The sequence below is a fragment of the Lycium ferocissimum genome, unplaced genomic scaffold, assembly GCF_029784015.1.
Source record: "Lycium ferocissimum isolate CSIRO_LF1 unplaced genomic scaffold, AGI_CSIRO_Lferr_CH_V1 ctg8201, whole genome shotgun sequence".
Lineage (NCBI taxonomy): Eukaryota > Viridiplantae > Streptophyta > Magnoliopsida > Solanales > Solanaceae > Lycium > Lycium ferocissimum.
The window spans coordinates 39146-55432 of record NW_026727142.1 but is presented as its reverse complement, the minus strand read 5'-3'; the positions used below and the strand labels follow the sequence as shown (position 1 = coordinate 55432).

Sequence of the window (16287 nt, the reverse complement as noted above, 5' to 3'; positions counted from 1 at the left end):
GGCCATGGGCCACTTGGTTGTATACTATAAGCTTATAAAAGATGATTCATTAATCATCTTCATCATATGATCATCCTAGAAAGTTCAAGAGAATTGGAGAAAAAAAAAAAAGGAGAGACACGGCCAAGGAGAGAAAAATGGAGGTCAAAAAATTGACCATGGAAAATTATTTTCTTCTAGCTTTTCTACTCATTGAAAGGTCCTCGTTAACGTGGAGTGGTTGTGAGAACAAGAAAACCGCTCGTTGTTGTGTTTCACAAAAGCTAGCCGTGGGAGAAGTTGATGGAAAGGGTAAGATTTAATCCTCCTTTACATGTTTTATGGATGTTTTGAACGTGTTATAGTGTATGGAAATGGATGGAAAATCATGAAAGGTTGTACGTTGGAAGTTGTGGCCATAAGTATGTGTTGTTGGTATAAGCATGATGAACCAATTTTATGTAATGTAATTTGATAGTTATGGATGTTGTAGTAGGTGAAAATGAGTGGAATTCATGAAAATATGGAAATTGAAGTGTAGCCGTGTGTGTATGTATGTGTGTGGTGTGATGTGTGTTGTGTAGAAGGAGTGGGTAATTAATTGAATTTAGCATGCTTGTGTGTTGTTATAATGTGTAGAAATTGAATGAAACTCATGAGATTATATGTGTTGGTGTTGGGCCGTGATTAGGGGCTGTTTGGTAGGCAAGAAATGAATTAATGTTATCTAGTATTTTGGTTGTCGTCGTTAGGAATTCGATGATGAAAAATGAAGGTTAATAATCCAAGTTGAAGTTGAAAACCGTGTGGGCTGATTTGAAGCTTAATGTGATCCTATTATGGTTTCTTGTATTTTTGAGATTAATGTTGTTAAAGTATGGATTGTTAGTATGGTTTATGAATTTGGAAGAAAAGAAATGTATTGTTGTTGTTCTTATGGCATTTGGAAGTTTCGGTTTCATTATGTAGTGAATGGGCTGCTTTGGCTATTTTGTAGATTGTTGGAAGCATTCTTAAATCTTGTTTAAATGGTTTGGATTAGTACTTGAACGTATGAACATTGATGTTGGCTTAATCGTATGCGGTTGATTTGAATGAAAGTGGGACATCGTCGAATTGTATAGAAAAGAGTTATTAATGTTAGAATGCGTTTGGAATTACATATGGATATTGTTATTATGATTGTTGGTATGGTTGTTGTTGATATTGGCCGAGTTGAATTCTCGGGGTGTTGAATTTATAGGGGAAAAGCTGCCCAAATTTCTGTAAATAAAGTGCGAGCTTAAAATGGGATTCCGAGGTGTCTAATGACGTGTTGTAGATTTTGGGAAGCCGAGACTCGAGTTTGGATTAGCTTAGGAAGCAATCAAGGTATGTAAGGCTTACCTTTCCTTCTTTTGGCATGTCTTAGATATGAGTAAGGCATGATATGTTATGAGCCTTGGGGGTAATTCTATTCGAAAAATCCGAACATGTTTATGATTCATATTCGCTTTGTGATGTTGGCATCCTTAATATGGTAAAGCTAGGATCCGTATGTCCTTGATATGATTGGATTTGAAATGCTATGTACATGGTTTGTTCCGAAAGGATCTTATGTTTTTGTATGACTAAATTTCAAAAGTTGCATAAAAGTTGGTTTTTTTTTTTAAAAAAAAAAAAAAAAAAAATGAGAGTTTTGTTCCTAAACGATTCCGAAAACTACGAACGTCCGTAACTTTCACAAACAGAACCGGATGGCCTTGATATGCTCAAAAATGACTCCATGATGTATGATGACTATGTTTTCCATAGGCGGGCCCGGCTCGGGTCGATACCCGTTCGTGGGTCCCGCGACTCTCCTTATGTACTTCTGACGACTTTTTGAAAAGAACTTAATATGACTACCTTTTCGACCCCTGAGTATGATCATATATTTGTTTGTTGAGTCTGAAATGTTGATTCGTACACTTATGATTCTGATACGTGACTATGACTTCTGAAGTTCGGTTTGATATGTTCCCGAGTGGTATTCGGAAGAAAATCTGATTTGACTATTTTTAGTTTACCAATGATGGTTCGTTTTGATTAACCTATTAAGTCCTTGAAAATGTTTTAAAGCGTATTTGGTTACTTATGATTATTTTAAAAGTGCATTCGTTGTTACGTTTTTCGCCGAGTCCCGGGCCGGTATGTGATGTGATGTTACCGCTGGATACTTGACCACGGTATGTGTGATATTGACCGCTGGATACTTGACCACGGTATGTGTGATATTGATCGCTGGATACTTGACCGCTGTATGTGTGATATGGACCGCTGGATACTTGACCGCGGTATGTGTATATGTGACAGTGGCCGCTGGGTACTTGACCGCGGTAAGTGTATGTGTGACTTTGATAGTCTGGATTATATGTGTGTGGCTTCTCACTACTCTGCTTGTGCGTATGATTATTGCCTCTTACACCGAGTCCCTCGATAGAGGGCCGGGACACGCTATGTATATGATGATATGATGATGACATGATTTTATCCACCGAGTCCCTCACTAGAGGGCCGGGACACGCTATACACCGAGTCCCTCACTAGAGGGCCGGGACACGCTATACACCGAGTCCCTCACTAGAGGGCCGGGACACGCTATATGTATACATGGTGATGATATGATGATTCTGTTCACCGAGGCCCTCACTAGAGGGCCGGGACACGTTATATGTTATATGTATGTATTCTGAAGTATGATGTGTATTCTGAAGTATGATATGTATTCCGAAATATGATGTGACACGAGTATGATGTGATACGAAGTCTGATAGGATATATGATAACATGATGATATGATGATTACTTACTCATGTTTCTAAGTCCCATGATGATTCGGATATGATATGGATATGCACGAATTATGTTTTAAAGGCAAGTCTTGTGGGTACTGATTATTGTACTACTTTTAAACTCTCATACTTCGGTATGATCTGTGTCTTGTGTTTCATGCTTTACATGCTCAATACATATTCCATACTGACCCCCTTTCTTCGGGGGTTGCGTTTCATGCCGCGCAGGTACCCACAGATGAGTAGGTGATGTTAGCAGAAGATGTTCCGGCTGGATTGGCGAGCTCCATTTCCTCCGGAGTGCGCCGATGTCGAAGTGCTTTTGTATGGTATACGGGTTAAGTTAGAGACTTTGCGGTACGGTGTCGTGTGTGTGATATGTCGGTTTGTGAGCGGCCGCGTGGCCGATGTATTATTATGCATTATCTTGATTTTTTTGTAATCGGCTATGTAAGCCGATATGTCGACGCGCATTATGTTACGGATTCGTTATGACTACAGATTTTATTTGATTTGAAAAAGACAAAAAGTATGATGTTCTTTGAAAAATTTTCTTCTGCAATTTGACACGTTTTGCGGGCCCAGTATGATTATGTGTGTTACGAAAGTCTGCGGTTTCGTTCAGCCCTAGGTAAGGGTCGGGTGCCCATCACACCCTATCGGATTAAGGGTGTGACAAATTGGTACGATCGGACAGTTCGTCCTAGGGGTTGTCTCAAAGTCGTGTCCGGTAGAGTCTTGTTTATGGTGTGAAGCGCGCCACATTTATAAACAGGAGGCTACGGGGCATCTAGGGTGGTTACTCTTCTTTCACATCTGAGATCGTGCCATAGAGCTAAGTCATAGGAGATGGGACTCCTTACCCTGATTTGTGATTGCAGCTGAAGAATGACACCGATAGAAGGAAGTGATTGATGATGTTGGAAGTCACAAAGTACGCAGGTAAGTAAAGGTATGAAAGATATATGTTAGGAAAGATATTGAAGTTGATATTGAAATACAAGTTGAAGATTAAAGGGGGAAAGTAAACAAGAAAGTGTAATAGGTGCCGTTTGAGTTGGGCATACGAGGTATGTTTATTATTTTTGTACTGTTTATGATATTGAGAGCCCCTTGTGGCTGTGATATGATATGATATGATGTGTATATATGTATTTTGGCCCTGTGAGGCATTGTTGGTATTCCTGCGTACAGGTTTTGAGATAGTAAGAAATATAGAGGAAACTACTTAGAAATTTTCCCGGACATAAAGAGAAAATGAGATGTGGATTTGTAATCCGACTTGAAAGGTCGTGTCCACCGTAATGGTAAGATTTGAGTAAGTTGCGAGTATGGCTGACCTCCAGAAAGAAGTAATAGTATGATTAAGACAAGAGTAAGGAGGAAAAGAATTGTGATGGATATGGATATATTGATAAGAAAGCTTGTGAGATATTAAGGATAAAGTGGATTAGAAAGGGTACAGAGTTAAGAAGTGTTATATTATGGGATTGGTTACTAATAAGATATAATGTGAATACTATAAGGGTTGTTATGGAAATAAGTGAAGCCTAGTGAGAAAGTGGTCAAGGTTATGATGTGATCTATGTAGCTAAAATACAAAGGCAAGTGTGAAACGGAAAAACAAGTTATGGAACGAATAAGGAAGGGTTGAGTTAAAGACCAAGAGACAACACGAGATAATGTGCCTAGAATGTTACAAGTCGAGTAAAGGGAATTACAAGAAGGAAAAGTTTAAATCGAGATTCTTAAGACCCTATACGATTAGTTGAACATTCGAGGACGAATGTTCTAAAGGAGAAGGATGTTATACCCCGTACTTTGTACGTTGGAATATTCTAAGTCGGTTGCGACAGGTTAAGGACAAGGTTGTAAATTTTTTTCGATTTTGTTAAAAGTGCATAAGTTGCATATTCATCTTTTCATTGGCATGGAGTGTTAAGGGTAAAATTGGAATAAGAAAAATTTGGGGTTAAAAGTGAATTATGAAAAGTTAAGCATTTTATGAGAATATGGGGCCAAAAGTGAAAATTTGAAAACTTAGATTTCATGAATTAAGAAGGTCATGTGGCCATGCACATGACTAGTGGGCCATGGGCCACTTGGTTGTATACCATAAGCTTATAAAAGATGATTCATTAATCATCTTCATCATATGATCATCCTAGAAAGTTCAAGAGAATTGGAGGAAAAAAAAGAAGGAGAGACACGGCCAAGGAGAGAAAAATGGAGGTCAAAAAATTGACCATGGAAAATTATTTTCTTCTAGCTTTTCTACTCATTGAAAGGTCCTCGTTAACGTGGAGTGGTTGTGAGAACAAGAAAACCGCTCGTTGTTGTGTTTCACAAAAGCTAGCCATGGGAGAAGTTGATGGAAAGGGTAAGATTTAATCCTCCTTTACATGTTTTATGGATGTTTTGAACGTGTTATAGTGTATGGAAATGGATGGAAAATCATGAAAGGTTGTACGTTGGAAGTTGTGGCCGTGAGTATGTGTTGTTGGTATAAGCATGATGAAAGAATTTTATGTAATGTAATTTGATAGTTGTGGATGTTGTAGTAGGTGAAAATGAGTGGAATTCATGAAAATATGGAAATTGAAGTGTAGCCGTGTGTGTATGTGTGTGGCCGTGTGATGTGTGTTGTGTAGAAGGAGTGGGTAATTAATTGAATTTAGCATGCTTGTGTGTTGTTATAATGTGTAGAAATTGAATGAAACTCATAAGATTATATGTGTTGGTGTTGGGCCGTGATTAGGGGCTGTTTGGTAGGCAAGAAATGAATTAATGTTATCTAGTATTTTGGTTGTCGTCGTTAGGAATTCGATGATGAAAAATGAAGGTTAATAATCCAAGTTGAAGTTGAAAACCGTGTGGGCTGATTTGAAGCTTAATGTGATCCTATTATGATTTCTTGTATTTTTTAGATTAATGTTGTTAAAGTATGGATTGTTAGTATGGTTTATGAATTTGGAAGAAAAGAAATGTATTGTTGTTGTTCTTATGGCATTTGGAAGTTTCGGGTTTCATTATGTAGTGAATGGGCTGATTTGGCTATTTTGTAGATTGTTGGAAGCATTCTTAAATCTTGTTTAAATGGTTTGGATTAGTACTTGAACGTATGAACATTGATGTTGGCTTGATCGTATGCGGTTGATTTGAATGAAAGTGACATCGTCGAATTGTATAGAAAAGAGTTATTAATGTTAGAATGCGTTTGGAATTACTTATGGATATTGTTATTATGATTGTTGGTATGGTTGTTGTTGATATTGGCCGAGTTGAATTCTCGGGGTGTTGAATTTATAGGGAAAATGCTGCCCAAATTTCTGTAAATAAAGTGCGAGCTTAAAATGGGATTCCGAGGTGTCTAATGACGTGTTGTAGATTTTGGGAAGCCGAGACTCGAGTTTGGATTAGCTTAGGAAGCAATCAAGGTATGTAAGGCTTACCTTTCCTTCTTTTGGCATGTCTTAGATATGAGTAAGGTATGATATGTTATGAGCCTTGGGGGTAATTCTATTCGAAAAATCCGAACATGTTTATGATTCATATTCGCTTTGTGATGTTGGCATCCTTAATATGGTCAAGCTATGATCCGTATGTCCTTGATATGATTGGATTTGAAATTCTATGTACATGGTTTGTTCCGAAAGGATCTTATGTCTTTTGTATGACTAAATTTCAAAAGTTGCATAAAAGTTGGTTTTTTTTTTTAAAAAAAAAGAGAGTTTTGTTCCTAAACGATTCCGAAAACTACGAACGTCCGTAACATTCACAAACAGAACCGGATGGCCTTGATATGCTCAAAAATGACTCCATCATGAATGATGACTATGTTTTCCATAGGCGGGCCCGGCTCGGGTCGATACCCGTTCGTGGGTCCCGCGACTCTCCTTATGTACTTCTGACGACTTTTTGAAAAGAACTTAATATGACTACCTTTTCGACCCCTGAGTATGATCATATATTTGTTTGTTGAGTCTGAAATGTTGATTCGCATACTTATGATTCCGATACGTGACTATGACTTCTGAAGTTCGGTTTGATATGTTCCCGAGTGGTATTCGGAAGAAAATCTGATTTGACTACTGTTTTAGTTTACCAATGATGGTTCGTTTTGATTAACCTATTAAGTCTTTGAAAATGTTTTAAACTATATTTGGTTACTTATGATTCTGCTCGTGCATTCTGTTGTTACGTTTTTCACAGAGTCCCGGGCCGGTATGTGATGTGATGTTACCGCTGGATTCTTGACCGCGATATGTGATGTGATGTTACCGCTGGATACTTGACCACGGTATGTGTGATGTTACCGCTGGATTCTTGACCGCGATATGTGATGTGATGTTACCGCTGGATACTTGACCGCGGTATGTGTGATATTGACCGCTGGATACTTGACCGCGGTATGTGTATATATGACATTGGCCAATGGGTACTTGACCGCGGTAAGTGTATGTGTGACTTTGACAGTCTGGATTATGTGTGTGTGGCTTCTCACTACTCTGCTTGTGCGTATGATTATTGCCTCTTACACCGAGTCCCTCGATAGAGGGCCGGGACACGCTATTTATATGATGATGACATGATTTTATCCACCGAGTCCCTCACTAGAGGGCCGGGACACGCTATACACCGAGTCCCTCACTAGAGGGCCGGGACACGCTATATGTATACATGGTGATGATATGATGATTCTGTTCACCGAGTCCCTCACTGGAGGGCCGGGACACGTTATATGTTATATGTGTGTATTCGAAGTATGATGTGTATTCTCAAGTATGATATGTATTCAAATATGATGTGACACGAGTATGATGTGATACGAAGTCCGATAGGATATATGATAACATGATGATATGATGATTACTTACTCACGTTTCTAAGTCCCATGATGATTCGGATATGATATGGATATGCACGAATTATCTTTTAAAGGCAAGTCTTGTGGGTACTGATTATTGTACTACTTTTCTGTACTTCGTACTTCAGTATGATCCTGTGTACTGTGTTTCATGCTTTACATGCTCGGTACATATTATCGACCCCTTTCTTCGGGCCGCGTTTCATGCCGCGCAGTACCCGCGGATGAGTTGGTGATGTTAGCGAGAAGATGTTCCTACTTGGATTGGCAAGCTCCATTTCCTCCGGAGTGCCGCCGATGTCGAATGCTTTTGTATGGTATCTCGGAGTTAAGTTAGAGACTTTGCGAACGGTGTCGGTGTGTGATATATCGGTTTTGTGAGCGGTGCGCGTAAGCCGATGTATTATTATGCATTATGCTGCAGATTTGTTTTGTAATCGGCTATGTAAGCCGATATGTCAGTACGCATTATGTTACAGATTCGTTATGACTACAGATTTTATTTGATATGAAAAAGACGAAAAGTATGATGTTCTTTGAAAAATTTTCTTCTGCAATTTGACACGTTTTGCGGGCCCAGTATGATTATGCGTGTTACGAAAGTCTGCGGGTTCGCTCGGCCCTAGGTAAGGGTCGGGTGCCCATCACACCCTATCGTATTAAGGGTGTGACAAAAGTGTTGGATGATGCACACATGCCAGCAGGTACGATCAGTGAGGATCTACCTCGAAGAGTCACCAAAAACTGCAAGCCAATATAGCCGGAGTGCCTCAGCAGTGTCAGGAAAGGCTTCTAAGCCATCGAAGGTCAGTCGCCTCTCTTCCCAGATACTTCTCTTTTGCTTGACTTTTTTTTTTTTTTGTTGGAGCGATCCCCTGCTCATATAGTTCTTTGGCTCCCTTGATTGGGAACCACATTTTATCATCCTCCAGTTGCTTAGTTCGGATCTCCAACCTTCGGCCCTCATGCTCACTATCTGGAACCCCATAACTAGATAGGGCAGAGGAAGCCTCGCCTGAGCCACTCACTCATTCAGTGCCCTCGGTTTTCGCTCTACTTCCTTGCTCAGTACCCTCAGTTTCTGCCTCTCCCAAAGCGAATGCTGAGGATCCTTCCTCCTCCTCTTCAGACCGGAAGGAGGCAGACGCTGAGGGTGTCATGGTTAGGGGTTGGGATGTTGTGCCCCCCTCCCCCTCCAGATCTTCTTCTTATGCATGACCTCCTCCTCCTCCTCCTCCTCTTCAGAGTGGGAGGGGGAGTCATGTAAGGCATATGTGACATCTGCTCAGTCTTGACCACGGCCTTGGCCTCTTGGCTCGGTACCTCTCTTTACTTAGTGTTTTGCAGTTGTTGACACCTAATTTTTGACCTCCCGTAATTGTTTTTAATTACTCAGAGTCCTTGGATGACAAACCAAGTGAACTATGCATTTTAGAGGTCAAAATGATTTTTATAAAAATTGTTTAGGTCAATATTTTACCCCTCTTAATTGGTAAAATAATTTTTTATGATAAATCATTTGCGAATTAATTTGTACATTTTATGGCATTTATAGGATATTTGTTAGATTTAATCAAAGAAAATCAATTTCAAATAATTACTTATTTAATTGTTTAAATTGTCAAAAACTCAAATTAGCAAATATATTGTTCCCTTAATCCAAGGAATTTGATTAATTAAAAGAAATTGACCGTTTTACCCCTCAATCCTTAATTTTGTGCATTGGCATAATTTATTAAAATTAATCATAATTGTATCTAGTATTTAATTAGGATAGTTAGTTAATTAGAAAGTCATTATTGCAAATTGATTTTTAATTATTTAATTATTTCAGTCATGGCCACAATTGAATTAACCAATTCATGGTTTAAGGCAATTGGGGTCATTTTCGTAAATTTAGCCCCTTAGTGACTTTAACTGAAATGACCAGATCCAATGGCTCAAATTAATTAAGGCCATTAGTGTAATTTAATTTTAATTGGTTAATTGGTTATTGTCAAGTCATAATTGAAATGTGCAATTAATGGCCATTACTTTAATTTTGACCACCTGTTAAATTTTTTCATGTATGTCCCTCCCCGTATACATGTATACACAAATATACACATGCGTATACATATACACATATGTATATTAGGTATACGTGTATACATAAATGGGCCCCCTTCTCTTTGTTTTTAACTCGGACCGAGTCCAGCCCAAAAGGGTGTGACCCGGCCCAATGTCGTGTATAGAGGAGATAATGCCCCTTCAATTTTCATTTCATACCAAACCCCACCCTATATGGTCCTCTCTCTTTCCCTATCCCTAACCCTAGTCGCCACCTCTCACTCTCACCTCTTTCCTAGCCCCCACTGCCAAAAATGGCAATAATTCAGGGGTTACAGACCTTGCTCAGTCCTTACATGACCGTTTGGGGAAAACTTTTAATGCATCCGTCCTTGTTCCACCTATTTCCACCCTATCTCGCCCCAACCACGGTATACTCTTCTCTTTCTTTCACTTTTTCTGCTAATCTCAAGTCAAAGATCTGAATTTCTTAATTATATTTGTTGTTTTGTGATTGTACACCCTCGATTCTCATTGGTCAAGTTCAAATCGACCCGGATCGAGGGTGGAAAGGTTAAAAGGCTTGTTGTTTGATGCAAATCTGGACCGTTTATTTCAAAATACAAACTTAATTTTCTGAAAATTTGGCAATGTCCCACATCGACCAAACTAAGGTTTTATCTAAATTTAGGGTTCTAAAATAGAACCCCAATTCACAACACATAAAAAAAGAGGAGACACGCACAAAGCCCATAATTTGAGCACTTATACTCGAAATTGGGGTTATTACTTCAAAATTTTATACTTAACTGAAAGGTTGAGTTCCTAGTTTAAAATTTTTATTTTTCTTGTGTGGTGGTTTGAGTTGGAGCAAGGAAGCACAAAAGAGCTTTCAAATTCAGTTCTTGAACCAGGCTGCAAGATCAAAAGGTAACATTTTTTCTTATTGAAGTTCTTTTATTTGCCTGCTTAGTTAGTATCTGTTTATGTTTGTGTTCAGTTAAGGTTTACTTATGCTTGACTATAGTAGTTTAACTAGTTTTTCTGCCTTCTTTAATATATGTTTATCCTTAGTTATGGTAGTTTAGCCAGTTCTTGGTCTTTGTCACTGATAAGGTTTATTCATTATGGCTATGTTTGGATGAATGATTAGCTTGTAATTACTTAACACAACTTTAAGACCCTAAACAATACCTTTACTACCCTAAACAATACCTTTACTTTATAATAAAACAAGAATATGCCTTTGTTTGGTATGGCTTCAACTATTCCCGCAGCCCGTCAATTAGTTAACCATCGACATATTTTAGTTTATGGTCGTATAGTAGATATACCGAGTTATCGCTGCAAACCCCGAGATATTATTACGGCAAAGGATGAACAAAAATCCGCAGCTCGATTCAAATTTCTCTCGATTCATCCCCTCATGAGGAATTACCAAATCATTTGACCCTTCACCCATTCCAATATAAAGGAAACAGCTTCAGCCGAGAATTATACAACAGAACGGAATCACCTTTCTGAAAGTCCAGCTTAAGAATCTTGACATCATGATAGTACTTCATCTTCTCCTTGTACAAGTAGGCACTTTCATAGGCATGGAATCGAAATTCATCCATTTCATTCATATGAAACAACCTCAGCTTGGTTGCTTCTTCCCTGTCCATGTTCAGCTTCTTTAGAGCCTACAAGGCTCTATGTTCGAGTTCAACTGGCAGATGGCACGCCTTTCCAAAAACCATCTTATAAGGAGATGTCCAATGGGAATTTTAAATACAGTTTTATACAACCAAAGAGCATCATTAAGTTTTCTAGAACAGGCGGCCCTATTGACATTTACTATCTTCGACAAGATACTCTTTATCTCCTGATTGGAGACTTCAACCTGACCACTCCTTTGCGGATGATAAGGAATGGCCACCCGATGATGAACACTGGACTTCTCAAGAAGTGTTGCAAATGCCTTGTTGCAGAAGTGTGAACCACTATCACTAATAATCGCTCGCGAGGTGCCAAATCGGGTGAGTATGTTCTCCTTGAGAAAGTTAATGACACTCTTCCATTCATTATTAGGTAAAGCCACTGCTTCTGCCCACTTCGAGACATAATCCACAACCACTAGAATGTATTTCATGCCACTAAAACTCATAAAGGGTCCGATGAAGTCAATTCCCCACACTTCGAAGAGTTCAACTTCCATCACATAGTTCATAGGCATCTCGTGACTCTTAGAAATAGCCTCTTGGAATTGGCACTCATCGCAGGACTTCACCATCAAGTTTGTATCATGATACAGAGTGGGCCAGTAGTACCCACATTCAAGCACTTTCGATGCAGTCCGATTTCCACTATGGTAACCCCCAATTGGGGAGTCATGGCATGCCTTCAGAATGTCCATCACTTCATATTCCGGGACACACTGCCTAGTGATATTGTCGGCGCATGTCCGGAATAAATATGGCTCATCCCAAAATACTGACGAGATTCCCTCAAGAATTTCTTCTGCTGATATGCTTTAATTTCATCTGGAATAACACCCGTCACCAAAAAGTTGGCGATATCTGCATACCATGGTGCCATCTCAGAAGACACCGCTAGAACCCTCTCATCTGGGAAACCATCATCTATATCAAGCTCCTCTGACAGTCTTCCAGCTTCCTCAAGTCGTGAAAGATTATCTGCTACCTGATTTTCGGACCCCTTCCGATCATTTGCCCTGAAGTCAAATTCTTGCAATAACAGGACCCATCTAATCAACTATGGCTTCGCATCTTTCTTCGCTATCAAATACCTTAATGTTGTATGATCGGTGTATACCACTGCCTTGGACCCTAACAAATATGCCCTGAATTTCTTAAACGCAAAGACTATAACAAGCAACTCTTGCTCAGTAACAGTGTAATTCATCTGCGCCCCATTGAGTGTTACGGTGGCATAGTAAATCAGGTGCATGATCTTATTATGCCTCTAACCAAGCATAGCAACACTAGCAAAACCACTCTCATTATACATCAGCTCAAAAGACAGAGACCAATCAGGAGAAACAATAATAGGAGCAGAAGTCAGATGCTCCTTCAATTCATCAAACGCCTTTTAGTACTTTTCATCGAACTCAAACTTAGCTTCTTTTTCAAGAAAATTGCACATAGGATTTGCAATTTTGGAGAAATCTTTAATAAAGCGCCTATAGAACCCAAAGATGTCCTAAGAAACTCCGAACACCTTTAACAGAGATGGGTCGAGGAAGCTTTGCAATCACATCAATTTAAGCCTGATCGACCTCAATCCCCTTTTCAGAGATATTATGACCGAGAACGATCCCTTCCTTCACCATGAAATAACACTTCTCCTAATTCAGCACAAGATTGGTCTCATCACATCTTTTCAGAACTCGATCCAGATGGTCAAGACGACCATCAAAAGAATCACTAACCAAGGAAAAATCATCCATGAAGACCTCCAAGAAGTCCTCAACCATTTCTGAGAAAATCGACATCTTGCACCTCTAAAATGTCACCTGTGCATTATAAAGAACAAAGGGCATCCTGCTAAAAGCGAACGTCCCATAAGGTCAAGTGAATGTCATTTTCTCCTAGTCTTCAAGAGCAATATTTATTTGATTGTAGCCAGAATACCCGTCTAGGAAGCAATAATAAGACCTTCCAGCCAGCCGATCAAGCATCTGATCAATAAAAGGCATGAGGAAATGGTCCTTGCAAGTGGCAGAATTTAGCTTCCTATAATTCAAGTAAACATGCCACCTAGTAACAGTACGAGCCAAAATTAATTCATTTTTAACCTTAGGCACCACTATGATATCTCCCTTCTTTGTAACACATGGTATCGGGCTTACCCACTTGCTGTCTTCTATAGGATATACAACTCTAGCATCTAACCATTTAATTATCTCCTTCTTCACCAACTCTTGCATAGGTGGATTCAATCTCCACTGATGCTCAACACTTGGCGAACAATCTTTCTCAAGCTGAATTTTGTGCTCACATATGCCGGAGGGAATCCCTCGAATATCTACGATAGTCCAGCCTATAGCACACCTATACTCTCTTAATATCTCTAACAATTTCTTTGTCAGCTCTTCATTAGCAATGTAGACACAATAACTGGCAACGTGTTGTCCGGGCTAAGAAACTTTTACTTCAGATGTGCAAGCAGCTGTTTAAGCTCAAGCTTAGGTTGCTCAACAGTGGATGGTTTTTCTAGAGAAGTCGTTCTATTTTCAAGATCAAGATCTAGCTTCTTTTGGTTGTAAGAATAAGAACCCAACCCCACAAGCGAATTCACAGTCTCCATATTACCCTCTATGTCATCAGCATCAAAATTTACCAGAATAGCAGGAAGAGCCTCTCCTAAACATTCTTCTTCCATGTTGAAATCCACAGCTTCATCAATAACATCAAAAGAATCAATCACCGAAATAATCTCGTAAGCACTCGGTAGCGTCATCCCTTTACTTGCCTGGAAAGTCACCTCCTCATCATTGACTCAAAATTTTATTTCATTCTTTTTCGAATCCATAAGAGCCCTTTCCGTGGTAGGGAAAAGTCTCCCTAAAATAGTGGGAATGTCCCGATCAACAAAGACAATCCAGAATCAAAAAATTCGCGAGGAACAGAAAATCACCAACCCGTACAAGAACATCATCTACCACAAAGAACCGGTCTCTTAATAGGTCTGTCAGCCATCTATAATTGCATAGAAGTAGGTCTAGGAATTCCCAAACCCGATTGCTTAAAAATAGCAAGAGGCATGACATTTATACTAGCCCCGTTATCACATAAAGCGCGAACAAAATCATGCTGACCAACCGAACAAGGAATAGTAAAGGCCCTTGGATCCTCCTTCTTCTGAACATTGGTGGTGGATATAATAGAGCTAACACGGTGAGTCACACTCACAGTGTCATGTTTCACCGACCTCTTCTTTTTCAGCAATTCTTTCAAATACTTTACAAATTCGGACATCTCTTTGATAGCATCCATAAAAGGGATGTTCATGGAAAGTTGCTTCAACTTATCATAGAACTTCTGACATTTAGCCTCTTCGGTCTTCTTTTCCAACCTCTGAGGAGAGGGAGGTGTGGCTTTAAATAATTGAGTCAAAGGATAAAGAGCTCTTTTTACCATTGACTTTCTTTTGTCATTGCTGCCTTTCTGCTTTTCATAACTTTCTAGAACATCATCAACCTACCTAATAATAGGAACTTCAGTCTGGACCCCATCTACAATTGTTGGCAGATCAGATTGTGCCTCTTCTTCAGTAATTGGCTCGAGATTTAGCACCTTCTTTTCAGCACTTTGTAGTATTTTACCACTCTGAGTACTGACAAAGATATACACAGTCTACACCACCTTTCCCATTCTTCGGATTCTTTTTAAATAGTATCATTCGAAAGTTCTCCTTCTATGAAGGGTTTTGTTCTCTGGACATATCTCGCATTTGAATGGAAGCCTTATGAGATCCCAGTGATTCTGTCAGCCCCTTCAATGTTCTATCTACTTTATCTTGGTTGGCTAGCACCTTTTCAAGTATGCTCTCCACCCTAGAACTCCCTTGCTCAGTCGACTACCCCTTTGGTGGAATAGGATTGGAACTCCTATTTCCAAAGTTATTATTATTGATGTAGTTTCCCTGGTTTGAGCCACCATAGTTGTTGTTGTAATTTTCTCGTTTCTCTTGAGGTATCAATTGATTTTGAGTCTGATTCAGATAGCCTCCTTGGTAATTCTGCCTCTGATAACCCCGTTGAGAGTTATTGATATAGTTAGCATCCTCATCATGCATAGAAGGCCCTTCTTGATATGGCCCCTCTTGAACTTGGTACATTTCCTTAGGCATTCCCGAAATTTCTTCAACAACAATAACCTTTTTCGCTTCCTTTTCATCAAGCCTCTTGGTCAGCGAAGAAATATTGGTCGCTAACTAAGCTAAAGTCTGCTGAGTCTCTTTATTCTCCTTCACAAAATTCTAGATCGTCGGACCTACATAAGCCACACCAGTTGCAGTCGAGTGTCATGCTTGATTATGAGTAGTAAGCTTATCAAGCAATTGTGTATCATGAGCATAAGTTTTATCCATAAAACACCCATTAGCTGCGCTGTTAGCCACAACTTGTGTCATTGGCTCTAGCCCTATGTAGAACTTCTCCATCAATATATTATTCGAAAAACCATGGTTTGGAGACTTATGCAGATATTCTTTAAAGCTCTCCCATGCTTCAAATAGTTGTTCCCCTGGTAGTTTCTTGAAGTCATAAATCTTGTCACGAATTTCCACTCTCTTGCTCGGAGGGAAACACTTTTTGAGAAACACAGCAGCCAGCTCTGCCCATGTATGAATTGTGTTATAGGTCATCTTTTCAAACCAAACTCTGGCTTCACCGGCTAAAGAGTATTTGAAAACTCTTAGCCGAATAGCATCATTGGACACAGCATTCTGCATATGTTAGGCACACACACCCACAAAATTCTTCAAATGCTGGTGAGGGTCATCATCGGTGGAGTTGCAAAATTGGCCCTCAAGACTGAGCAATTGATAAATGGTGGAGTCAATCTTGCAGTT

At 39.4% G+C, this 16287-nt stretch overlaps 1 non-coding gene across 1 annotated transcript; it reads left to right on the top strand.

Moving 5' to 3' along the window:
* The first annotated feature begins 15892 nt into the window (after positions 1 to 15892).
* Positions 15893 to 15998, top strand: LOC132045847 (small nucleolar RNA R71). Its single transcript, XR_009412540.1, has one exon. It is a non-coding gene; the product is annotated as a small nucleolar RNA R71 (small nucleolar RNA).
* The last annotated feature ends 289 nt before the right edge of the window (positions 15999 to 16287 follow it).